Genomic DNA, 13633 nt, shown 5'->3' on the forward strand with positions numbered 1-13633 from the left:
TTTTTTCTATTCAGAGGCATTGCCTATTTCACTTCACAGAAAGGAATGAATAAAAGCCATTAGAGAAAAAAGTCCCTACTTTTTATCTTAGTCTCTTGTTGCTGGCAAAAAAACAAGCTCTGGAAATTCCAAACCTTATTTCTAAAAAAAAAAAAAAAAAAAAAAGTGTTATTTTAGTGATGCTGGGTATAAAAGTGAACAGCCTTTTAATTCACATACCTACAGTAGTTCCCAGTACCATACTGTGAGTCAGACTTCTTTAGGTTGGGTAGCTGAGCTTCTACTGTTTTCGCATTGACAAAAGTTTCCCTTTTGAAACATCCTCCAGTGTATATTAAGAGCCAAATTCAAATACGAGTATTCAAAATCTGTTTGGGAATTTTGAAATGAGAGCTCAGATCTGCTTTTATTTTGAGCCAAATATCTTGAAATGCATCAAAGTCACTTTTCCCTCACTGGAATTACAGCTTCTTAGACAAAACTCCTTCAAAATGGTCAGAAAAAAAGAAATAATGTGAGCTTTGGGTCAAAGCACAGATGCTGATTAGGACCTGGGATACAGCAAGATTAAGTCAACTGAAAACATTTACCAATGAACATGAACAAGTTTCTTGATTCGCCCAACACTCTACATGAAATTTCCATACCACTAAATATTTCTGTACCCCTCATTAAGACCAGCATTTCACATCATCAGATGAAGGTAATCAAGAAAAGGATGTAGATTTTTTTTTACCAAGCTCTGTTATTACTCACCAGCATCTGCTCTCCAAGGCACTTAGAGATCCTTGATTATGGGAAAATGGAGATCCGCCACCTCCCTGTTTCACAGCTCCTTCCTGTTCTTCAGTCGTCAGGTACATGCATGTCCCTACGGACACAGAAAGACAAAGTGAAATGATGACAGCAAGGTGTGTAACATACCATTCCAGCTGGAACAAATGCAGAACTTGGATTCCCCTAAACAAACTACTGCTAACTGCACTGATACCAATTGATCATCCTTCAACTTGTCAATCACTGACTATATTCTTCATTCTCTTACAATGGTTCCTATTCTGAAGAGCTGTGTTCAGCTGTAGAGATGTCATTTTTGCTGTGCTGCATGATATCAATGCAATCTTTGTAGTCCCACAGACTGGCTCACTAACAGTTAGAAATATTACACAGGTATCAGAAAGGAATTAAATCACTGTATGATTAAAGAATCATAATTTTAAAATCTTCCATGTGGGTGAGGATTACAGGGATTGCTCAATTTCTATTTTTTTCTTTAATTTTGGGGGGGTTAAAACACATAAGGAAATTTTTCTTTTATATAGATATTGTCAGTTTTCAGTCTCTGGAAGCAGACTGAAAGTTCTAAAGAAAATGACCCTTCAAACAGAAAAGAAGGCATGAACTGATTTTTACTTCCACCAAGCCAAAATGACAAGTACCCAGGAGAAAGCATTTTGCAGTAGCAAAATATGTGTGTTTGTGTGCCTGTACATATAATAGCAAAGTAAGTAACACTTCAAGCCAGCTGCAAGTCTGTTTAGGATCTGGCACCTTTTGTTTTCTTTGGAATGTGCTCTTCCCTAAATCAACAACATGCTGTTTTGTTACTTGGACTATTTCTCTCTTCCATGTGTTCCTCACAAAGTATCATCTTAACTACTTGCTTTGTTAACACTTTGACGGCAGGAATATACTACTATAGGAGTAGCTAAGTGATAAAACCCATGAATTTTTCTAGACAAGCAAAGGTAAGAAAGATGTGAGTTGCTGGGATTGATTTCCCTCTTCAAGACAATTACTTGGCTAGGCATCAAAGGCCTAGTCCTTGTTGTCTGATAGAGACAATTGATCAAGAATGACTCTCATAGCTGTGTCACCCTTTATCATAGCCCATGTTACCCTCTAGTGATAAGAGAGGCAACCTGAAAAATGTGACCCGTGTTTGCAATTGCTGTTAGGCAGGACAAAGATCTGTGTTGAATTACTTTGAGAAACATCTGACTTTCACCATTCCCATGATTCTTAGACAAGGATCCCCCCAGAAATTGCCCAGAATTATATGTAAATACCAATTCACGAGGAACAGATGGTTTAATGAGCCTTTAGGTTGCAAAATTTTGCCTCCATTCATTTCATTTCTGACTATAATTAGAACCACATTAATGATCACTAGTACCACATCATTAGTACCTCTCTTCCAACAGCTCAGCTACAGACAGTTGCTCTACCCACATAGTTCTCTGGCTGAGGGTTTCTCCCTGCTGAGTGGAATCAGTACTGACTGGGTCACACGACCATGTGAAAGCAGCTACTATGAGGGCTTTCACTTGGAAGCCTGGTCATCCTAATGGGAAACAAAACATTTCTGTGCAGCACACACGACACATAAATGCTGCATATGTGATGTTGAATCCTTTTGTGGATCAAGGACAAAATCCAGTTAAGTTCTGAGGTAGGTTCATGAGCTTGAAATTAATCTTACCTCTGTAATGGCTTTCTGTATTCAGGATATCAAGTAGCATGGTGACTTGGTATCTGCAAGACCATCAGGCGCAGGAATTTCAAGGGCGAATACAGTAAGATTTCGAGCAAATTATCTCACAATCAGTTTGCTAGATTATTTGAATGAATACAATACTATTATCTCACACAGAAGACAAATACTCTCTAAGATTTCTGTATTATTGATTTAAAGTGATACAGAACTATTGACCTTTAAATGATTTATTCTTACATTTTATGACACTGATTTATCTGCTATGGTGCCAAGATCCAGGTGGTGATTTTGTTTTTCTTGCGCTTTCAGGTTTCCTGTGCCATGACTGTATTGAATTCTGTGGTATGAAGAGATGCTCATTCCACCTGTAAGGTCAGCATATGGATCCTGCTGTAGTTTATGGCTTCAGAAAATATGTTTGTACACTGTAAATATATTGTATGAACAAATTAGGATCTCAGACAATTTAAGAACAATTGTTTCTCTTTATCCTGCATATTGTATTTATTAATTGAAAAGGGTTTTTTTTAATTTATTTTGATATGCAATTTATTAATTGGAAAATTAAGGTTAGAAAGTAAGCAGTGTTTTTAAAAACCCATAGCTTCCCAATGGAAATTAATCTGCACTATTTAGTAGTGCTTATTAGATCGTCATATTATTATTTAATACAAGTAACCACACTGCTTTCTAAGTTATCAAAAAGGTTGGACAGTACACTTAAGAAAGACGATTAGTCTGAAGATGTAGGTTATTTTAAACATGCATGAATGACGAGTTGGCAATTTTGTATAACATTCTGTGTGAAGTTGTTAGTTTCATTTTTGTGAATGATCTGTAAACTTACCTTGATTTTTTATTTTCTTACTCTTCTTTATCAAATTTGATGTTTCAATGAATGCATTCCATACTATGGTATTGGTCTATTTTCATCAGGATTTGTGTTGTACAACATGGCACTTAAGACTCACTTTATCCTTCCAATCTGTTTTTATTAGCCCAAAACTCAGACAACCAAGTTCAGTGCTTTGACTAACAGACACAATTATCTACTGGACTTGACTGTGAACAGCACTTTCCGGGCACCCAGCAAACCTCTATGAATAACTGGAAATCCTGGCAGGATCTAATTAAATGAACTAGGACATAAAGCCAAGCAAGATGTTACTTGTAATTTCTTGGTAATCTCATAATAATCAAGTTCTGTCCATTGTAAAAATGTCATAGCTACTCTTTAAGGTCACTGAAGGCGAAACACATTGGAACCCTAACTTAATATGTCAGAGAGACCTTCCAGTTTTATCTTGTCTGTAATTGCTTGCTGCATCTTAAAAGAGAAATGTCTACATTATTCAGAGAGCTCCCTCAAGTACATGGAATGTCAAGAGCCTGGAGTGAAAGTGAGTAGAGCCTGCATTGTCACATCAGGGTTTACAACACACAGAAGTGTTCAGAAATAGTAAGAGCAGCTTTCTGCTTCCCAGCTGAACACACAGTTCAGTTCTCAGGAGCCCAAGGAAGCTTTAAATTCTTGCTGTTAAAGAGGAATGAAATCTACCCTTCCTGCCAATGTTATAGTGCTTTACATAGAGATAAGTTACACAGTCTCTTCTATGAGCAGTTTACCACCCAACTGGGAAATTTACTACTCAGTCTATGCATAAATGCCAGCTACTGCCATGAACTTCAAAAAATTTCCAGGATCCACACAGTGAGAGGCAATTTGAAAGAACAGTGAAAAAATTCTTACAAACACCGTAAGTTCTTTTTACTTACAACCTTCCCTGACAAATCCCAGCTTCTGTTCAGAAATCACAGTTGCTCCAGAACCACAATAAATAATGCAAATAGAAAAAAAGAACAAAAAACAGAAGAAAAAAAAGGAAAACAGGAAATGGATATTAAGGAAAAAGCTCTTCTGGAAACATCAATAAACAGTCTTAAGTATTTCATCCATTTTAGGAAAAATGTTTTGTCTTCTCAAGTAGAAGTAGTTCAAATGCCAGGACGAACGGTGCCCCACATGCAGTTCAGATAAAAGAATGTATTATAGAGAATATTCTTATTCCCTTATTCTTGTTTTCATGCATTATAAAACACATGATATGTTTTGGGTTAGAGCTTCCTTTTTTTTAATCTTCTTTTTTATCTTCCTACACCCGAAGAAACTTCTTTCATCCATAAATTCTGCTGCTGCTCTTTCTCCCTTACATTTAGAACTATTTTCTTGTGACCTTCTCCATCATATATTAAAAAAAAAATGCAAATCTACATCAAAACTTTTGACATAAAGGTCTGCTTTTGGAGGAGAAAGTTTTTTACAGTTAATTCAGTATTCCCCTGAATCTTTGTAAGAATCATGGAAAGGAGATAGAGATGGCATTATCTACACTCTGACCATCACTGAGGTTTTGGTTTATCAAACTTAGATTTTTTATCAGAATATATAAACAGCTGCAGTGGATCAGTCCAAATTTTACTGACCCAAAATCCCATCTCTGACACTGGCTAAAAGCAGAGGGAAAGATAAAAGCTTGATAATGGGGGAAGCACATGTGATCCAGTTACTACACAGGGCTTACAGACAGATGGTCTCTATGCATTTAGTCTGTGCTTTTGAGAGCATAATTCAATATAAGAAAAATCCTATGAGCAAGGGGAAAGAAATGTGAGAAATGTCTAAGAGATCAGGCAATCAAAGCAGCCCGTGAAAATCTTATCTTAAACAGTGCAGAAAAATAGAAATTAATAGTACTACTATTAATAGTAGCACTATTACTATTAATAGTACTACTAGTCTCACCTCTGTGCCTGGCAAAATCTTGGAGCAGATTCTCCTGGAAGGCATGTTAAGGAAAAAACAATAGGGTGCCTGGTGACAGCCAGCATGGCTTCACTAAGGGGAAATCTTGCCTGACTAATCTGGTGGCCTTCTGTGATGGGGCTATGGAACTGATGGATAGGGTTAGAGCAGTTGATGTCATCTACCTGGACTTGTGCAAAGCGTTCAACACTGTCCCACAAGGCATCCTTGTCTCTAAGTTGGAGAGACATCAATTTGATGGATGGACCACTCGGTGGATAAAGAACTGGCTGGATGGCCACACGCAAAGAGTTGCGGTCAATGGCTCAATGTCCAGCTGGAGACCAGTAATGAGTGGCATCCCTCAGGGGTCAGCGTTGGGACCGGTCTTGTTTAACATCTTTGCCAGTGACATGGAAGTGGGATTGAGTGCGCCCTCAGCACGTTTGCTGATAACACCAAGCTGTGTGGTTTGGTTGATACCCTGGAGGGAAGGAATGCCATCCAGAGGGACCTTGACACGTTTGTGAGGTGGGCTGATGCCAACCTTATGAAGTTTAACCATTACAAGTGCAAGGTCCTACACCTGGGACAGAGCAATCTCAGGCACAGCTACAGGTTGGGCAGAGAAGAGAACCAGAGCAGCCCTGTGGATAAGGACTTGGGGGTGTTGGTTGATTAGAAAATGAACATGAGCCGGCTTCAGTGTGCACTTGCAGCCCAGAAAGCCAACCGTATTCTGGGCTGCATCAAAAGGAGCGTGACCAGCAGGTCGAAGGAGGTGATCCTTCCCCTTTACTCCACTCTCATGAGACCTCACTTGGAGTGTTGTGTGCAGTTCTGGTGTGCTCAACATAAAAAGGACATGGAACTGCTGGAACAAGTCCAGAAAAGGGCCATGAGGAGGATGAGGGGACTGGAGCACCTCCCGCATGAAGATAGGCTGAGAAAGTTTGGGCTGTTCAGCCTGGAGAAGAGAAGGCTGCGTGGAGACCTCATAGCAGCCTTCCAGTATCTGAAGGGGGCCTATAAGGATGCTGGGGATGGACTCTTCATTAGGGACTGTAGTGATAGGACAAGGGGTAACAGGTTCAAACTTAAACAGGGGAAGTTTAGACTGGATATAAGGAAGAAGTTCTTTTAGATTGGAGATAAGGAAGAAGTTCTTTGCTGTAAGGGTGGTGAGGCACTGGAATGGGTTGCCCAAGGAAGTTGTGAATGCTTCATCCCTGGAGGTGCTCAAGCCAAGGCTGGACAGAGCCTTGGGTGAGATGGTTTAGTGTGAGGTGTCCCTTAGCATGATGGGGGGGTGAAACTGAAAGAGCTTAAGGTCCTTTCCAACACTAAGTATTCTATGATTCTATGATTCTACTTATCACTAGTTCATTCAGAACTCAGGAATCACCTGCTCTATTCTGCCACTCTAAACCCAGCTCTGCTGCTCTTCCTCCATGCACCTGCAGAACAATCTCAGTCATTCTTGAACTTTATCAAGTGAGCTCTTCTGAGCATCCCAGTTTGGCACAGAGACTCTGCCAAACTCTGGCATTGCCAAACTGCTCTTGCCGCCTGCCAGCTGCTGCCAGTGTGTCACTCTCAGGCCACCTCATGGTCCTGGTACCACAGTTTGGCTGCCTCTGCTGTGTGGCAGCTTATCCACCTGCTGACTTTGCATTACATGCTGCTACAAAGGTGCCTGCTGGCATCCACTTCAAAAAGTAAGATTTCCCTACGTTAATCATGTCACCGCCTTACTTAGGATTTCATTCTGGGCTAATCTAAACCCCAATGGACTCAAATAGATACTCTTCTAGAGATACCATTAGACTTTGCATGGGCCCCTTCAGCTGCGTAGTGCCTTACTGTTTGATTTCTTAACACTGAAACATTCGCTACCACTGAAAACTGGAATGACTGAAAGACTGAAATGCAACTTTGCTGCCAAAGATCTGTGTAACTGAGGAAAGTAACTCTTTAGGACTTTCTAGGAGACCTGGGCAGCTCAACCCAGGACCAAGCACAAAGTATGCCTGTAGCTCAGAAGGCTGTCTTTGCCATAGTACAGAACCTTGCAAACTTTATCACAAAGAATAAACATCTTTATCTAAAGTGTAAAAGTTGCAATAAACTTGAAAATCCATGTCAAAACTGATTTCAAAATACAAAGAGGTTTCTAAAAGAAACATACGAAGAATTAAATCTCTAATGCTTATAGTCAAAATCACTTTATTTTCTGATGCGTGTCTTTCTATTCTCCTCTCAGGAGAAAATTGGCATTTACCATTTTAGTGACATCTATTATCGCTCTTGAAATATTTCTCAATTTTAGCAGAATATTCTCCACCTTCTCCAAATACTTGAGCGATGAATCCTTTCTATGGCTTGAGGTCTTTTAAAAATCCCACTGTCACACAGGGGATAAAGAAAGAAACAGGATATCCAAGTAAAATATACAAAAATAGGAAGAAGTTTGTTTATGAAGTAGCAACCAGAGTCCTGACATATACAATATTCTCATTGTTGTTTCCTTTGCCATAAGTTTTCTGACCCTTCTGTTTTGTTTTTCTGGTTGATTTATTCATCAGCTTTTTCTATCACTATGGCAAAGGCAAATATCCTTTGGAAGGAAGACCATCTTCCCTCCTCCAGATTTCCTCCAGGACAGAGAAGAAAGAACATCAATTTATTGTCCTGACAAAGTTGGCCACCTGGACCTATTATTCTCAGGCCAGAAGTGCAAGACTACAGTGTACTCTGGCAAAACCTGCCTGAGGAATAGATCATTTGCCACATCAGCAGCATTTACTAGTGGTCCCTTGTCTAACCCAAAGCAGTAGTCAACAGCGGGTACTTCAGCGGAAGGCAAAGACTGGCCAAGTTCCTCATACAGTGTTTTAAATAATTTCCTTATTTGCACACAGTATTATGTTCCCTTACTTGAGGTATTACTTCCTTCTTTAGCTTGGCTTTTTCCTGCTTCAACAGTGAAAAAACACAGAACTTTTTAAAAGTCTAAACCCATGCAGAATGAGCAATACACACACACACAGTGGTAAATATCTAAGCATATACGTTTGTAGAAAATACCAGCATCTTATATCTGAAAACAGCAAGAAACTTCCTGAAAGTCTCCCAACTAAAAAGTATCATTTAATCAGACAGTATCAGTACCAGAAATCAAAACCTACTTAATTCAAGGAAATGTGAAACATTTGACTGGAAGTGAGAGGATTTCTCAGTTATCAAAGCACGGTGCTTGCTATTCTTCAGATAACAGAAGTAATCTTCCTCATTTCACATGATACTTATCACATGGAATTGCCTGTATTAAGGCTGTGAGCTTAATATTTGAGCTTTAATCAAAGTAAATTAGAGACAGAAGAAAAAATGGAAAAAGAATGTAAAAAAAAAAGAGGAACTGAAGGTTTATGATGGTCTGAAAATTAAAATCACTGCCATGCAAACCCCATTTTTAATGTTTATTTTTTAATACATTCCTCCTAGCTGTAGTACTCAGACCAGTAACTGTGTGAGCTGGCATATGGACACCTACAGATATCCTGCAGATACCCTACATTTAGGTGTTTATATCTGCAGTTTAACCCCATCCTGTTATGTCTCTTTGAAAGGATATACTTTCCCAGTTATAGCTTAAAACTCCTTATAACACAAAACCTTATGGCCTGTAGCAATAGTAGAAAAATGTTGTGTTACATGAAACATATGCAAATACACTGACATAGTAAGTTTTTAATTTCTGAGTTGCATATATACTAAATAATTGCATGCAAATGAGAAAATACACATCTGTTTCTCCATATAATTTCTTTTAGAGTAAGTTTTTACTTAGTGATTTATGTGTATACTGCAGATGACTACTGAAAGTATCTTCTATAAACTACATAAAATACAAATCATTTGTTTCCTAGTGCCACAAGGAATGCTGTATCTGTATTTATTTTTTCAGTAAAAAGAAACTCCACACCAAGAAGAGAAACTCACCTCATCTCAACAATGCACTCTGCATAAGACAACTCCATTCTGCATAAAACAAGGAATTTATCTCAGATTTACTGAAATTTATGTTAATTTATAATTCTTTGTCTCACTTTTCTGATGAATGCCATTAGCATCAGGTGGTTTGTAGGTGTACAAATGGAGGTCATGGATTAGTGTTTCTGATGGAAAATGCTCTTTGACTTCGTCTAACAAGCTCAGAGGAAATGCATGCTCCTGTTTAAACTCGGATGCAAAATACTCACTGTGAATGAACAACACAGGAAAGGTAAAGATATAACCACAGTATTAAAGGGAGAGAAAATAACATGACATTCCAAGAAAAGAATGCTTTACAATGAGGGTCGTAAAACACTGGCACAGGTTGCCCAAAGAGGTGGTGGATGCACAGGCCAGAATAGATGTGGTTCTGGGCAACCTGATCTAGTTGAAGATGCCCCTGCTCATTGCAGGGTTTGGACTGGATGAGCTTTGAAGGTCCCTTCCAACCCAAACCATTCCGTGATTCTATGAAGTTCTGTGGCAATCCTTACAGACGACTCAAATGCTGAACCAGTGTATCCACATGTTGAATTATGTCAATCTTCAGAAGTACTGTAATCTCTGCAGAAGTACTGTATTATCTGCAGGGCACATACAGACCCTATAGAAGCAAATAATGCAACTCAACCTCAATTTTAGTTTTCTTTAGAAAACATCTGGAAAACATTTTCAGTATACAAAAGATAGTATTTCACCTATATCTTGTTTGGATTTTGACACAATTGTCATGTTTGCTCACCAGCAGAACACAGAAGTCATCCCCTCAATGCAGGTACACAATTGGTTTTGCTATCCTTCTGTGTAATACATTCTATTCCTTATCTTATTATTACAGGTATTTTGAGTTGACACTTGAGTCACATTTCTATAAGTGTGCATCCAGCACTGTTCTGTAGTAAAGCATCAGATTTATTATTATTAATCCAAACATTCATGAGATGTTCTTCACATGGGCCCTGTAAATCTTGCCACTAATCAGGCACTACAAAGTTCTTTACTTGCAGTAACTTCAAAAACCATTGGCAAGGATTATCACCAGTCATTGAATTTTGATTCTTTTGGACCATTTCAAAGAGGATGGAGCCTTGTCTTCCTTTGGAAGTACTTCAAAATTATGAATGACTGCCAAGACAAGCAGCCTTTGCTAGGAAAAGTAATGATCAAACAATGCAATAGGTCACTGGGAGTTTCCCTCAATTTTTTTATACACAACCTTTTGGGGAGCAGAGGGAGGGCCTTTTACTTGAAACAATAAAACCCAACTAAGTACTTTTTAAAATATATTTTAAAAGGAAAAATATTCTTAGGACAGTTGGAAACTAAATCCTGTTGTGTAGCACAGGGATGCTACAGTTTGTTCTCTGAATTCACAAACAGTTTTACTCTAACCAGCCTTGCTGTGTGTCCCTAATTGAATAAATATCTTCCTGCGCTAACACAGCTGGAGCAACAGTAGCAAAGAATGGCTCATTCCTCTGTTCCAGAGGACAGTCTTTGGGGAAGCTGTAAGTGGCTTATACCATGCTCCTGGATGAGCTCTAGACAATTCAGAATGAGCTGTGCCAGGTGAAATAACAAGCCGAAATAATGGTTTGGGTAAAATATATAGCCCATGGTAACAGGTAGGAGATGTTTTAATAAAGCATATGGTAACATTTATGTAGGTTGCAAGACCATATAGCTTCCAGTATACTTCATCCCATGCCATGGCATGTGGAATGGAGCAGTTTCTAACACGTTAGTTAGAAGACTGTTATGTTTAGGGGTAAGTCAACCGGCTATAATGCTACTTTTGCAATCAGGTTGTTTTTACACTACTTTTTACTGGCTCCGGGTACACATCAAGCCAGTTCCCAGATGAAGAATTTGAATCTTGGTTTTCAGTACAGATTTTAGGACCAATCATTTTTAGATTTCCTTCTTAATTCAGTCTTGCTTTTATACAGAGAGAACTGGCTCTATGATGAGAGTATGACAAAATTCCTCCCTCTGCTATGGTACCATTTCTATCGAGTATATTGCTAAAGGTAATTTCCAAGCTTTTGTTTCATTTTGTTTCATTTTGATGCCTGTTTGAAAGACAGTAAGAAGCAGTTAGTTGAGAACATCAGCAGAAGCTTAAAACTATAGAGGAAGCAAAGAGAAAAAAATTAAGAAAGATCCCTAAGTAAGGGTTACAGAAACAGGCATTTCACACAATTATATAAAAGAACAGTAGGTGCTTTATGAGTCCCCACCCTTAAACCAGTTTCCTGTTTTTCAAAACCTCAGTTCCAGATGCTAAATCCTAAAAGATTCACCTTCACGCAGCTCATCTCAGTCCCTATGCCCTGCTGGGAAATCTTCTCAATCACTGCAATTAAGCTTTCGTAGAGCTGTGAATTCTGTGCAAACTGACCACTGTGTATGTGCCACATCAGGACCTGATGTAAACTTACTAGAATTAGGGGCCTGTTTTCTCATTTTCACCACAGGGTGCCTCCTGTTTCTTAGGTGTTATAGTAATAAATAAGAGCCTTAAAAATACACATGAAAAAAAAGAGAAAACTGAACTACTGAACTAAACTAATTTCCTAGTTCTCAGCAAGGTTGCTCATTCAGCTATAGGGTTAGCTTTAGACTTTAAAAACACTCATTAAAACCATAAAGATACATTTACAGAAACACAGCTTCACAGGATGAAAGCAGTTAGTCATGGATCAAACTCTGTTAAAAAAATGGAAGCGCTCTGTATTTCCAAACTTGTTCTAATGAAGATGACTATTGATCAAAACACTTCCTTAAATACTCCCACATCAATAGCTATATGTAGAAAGATAAAAAATTACATAGTCAAATTCTGTATTGATATCAGTTGATAAACCAGAATTCATCTCAAGGTCCTTCTCGAAGTATATCTCCTGGTTTAGTCCATTGTTTCTCTTTGAAAAGAAGCGAATGTGTCAGGCTTTTAAGAAACCTGGAGAGTAGACACTAAGGAAGTACTGCCCTTCCCAAGTTGTGTCTAAGCTCTTCAGATATTTCTAATGATGTCAGAAATTTGCTCTGATAAAGTATGAATTTAAGAGAATTTCTCTAGAATCTTTCCATTTGATTAGTGCAGCTATTTATTTATTTATTTCTGATATCTCAAACAGTGGTTTTCGATGTAGAGGCTGTAACCGAATGAAATCTGATTAGACCTGTGCTGCTTCACTGCACTGATCCCATTCCCAGGCTTTACTAACAACCCAATGGAATTTGATCTGGACAAACAAAAAAAAAAAAATAATAGTTGCTTACATTATTTCTTTTAAGATGTCCCTTAAAGTACCCAAAACTCTGAAAATTTTAAGCTTTTTTAAATTTTGGTTTTTCATTTTTTGACCAAAAAGTTAAGCTACCTTCCAAATGGAGGTACTATCCAATATTGTGCATGAGCAGACCACACACATACCATCCCTTTCAGTTCTTGCTTACATGTTCTCAGGATAGTCCTGAATGCATACATGTCTGACATCACAGCACAGCTGATCTGGTGAAGCTGCATCATCACGGTCTCTGTCAGTATGACATGGTATGATGGAAGAGCTGCATTGAGATATTACATTTATAATGATATTTTGCTTAAAAATGCTATTAAGTTTGCAAATCCACAGACTATAGAATGAGACAGAAGAGAACTGAAGTTTACTTATGTGCTCACTGCCTGTAAGAGGCAGATTGACTGTGGGAATGAATGAGGGAGACTCTTTCTACCTGAACTTTACTTCATTTAGCCACAATTAAAGTTAGTGTGAACTATCTTTTGCCTAACTACAGTAATGAGGAATGCTTATTACTCCGAAAACTCAGGTGCTTACATTAGGCATTCAAAGTTAATGGAGTTGAGGTGCTCCAGGAAGGTGGGTGGAAAAGAACAAAAAATTAGTATCAGTGGCAGTTATCTTCCATGTTTTGTTAATTCACATCAACTATGTGGGCATAGGTACATCAAAAACACTTGCGTTAATTCAGTACACCTGCTATCCTCTGAACAAGTTGCAAGCAAAGGGAAAGTTTTAAAATCCTTACTAATGGGAATTGCTGTAATATCCTCATGACTATGAGGAAATACTTTTAAGATTACAGGCAAAAAAAGAGAAGGCATCGTAACTGAGCAACTGGAAAAACAGCTTTAGGCTATATGCAGCTTCTAGACAGTTTTTACATGGGAAGTGACACCCATTTGTTCTATTTCCTACCACACATCCACTTCTACAAGGAAAGGACACCAAGCAAGACCCAGAGACTTA

General features: G+C 38.4%; 1 protein-coding gene across 2 annotated transcripts in view; it reads right to left on the reverse strand.

Moving 5' to 3' along the window:
- Window positions 1–265: 265 nt before the first annotated feature.
- Window positions 266–13633, reverse strand: part of GPR88 (G protein-coupled receptor 88) — a 34359-nt gene continuing 20991 nt past the window's right edge. Inside the window, exons 4-6 of one of the 2 annotated variants that reach the window (XR_009962273.1) lie at window positions 2483–2535; window positions 757–871; window positions 266–484 (exon numbers count right to left, since the gene is read on the reverse strand). The gene's annotated coding sequence lies outside the window, so the exon portion shown is untranslated. The remainder of the gene's footprint in view (window positions 485–756; window positions 872–2482; window positions 2536–13633) is intronic. The other variant, XR_009962274.1, reaches the window with a different exon arrangement.

This window comes from Pezoporus occidentalis, unplaced genomic scaffold (assembly GCF_034315485.1).
Source record: "Pezoporus occidentalis ecotype Australia unplaced genomic scaffold, CSIRO_AGI_Poc_V1 ctg94, whole genome shotgun sequence".
NCBI lineage: Eukaryota > Metazoa > Chordata > Aves > Psittaciformes > Psittacidae > Pezoporus > Pezoporus occidentalis.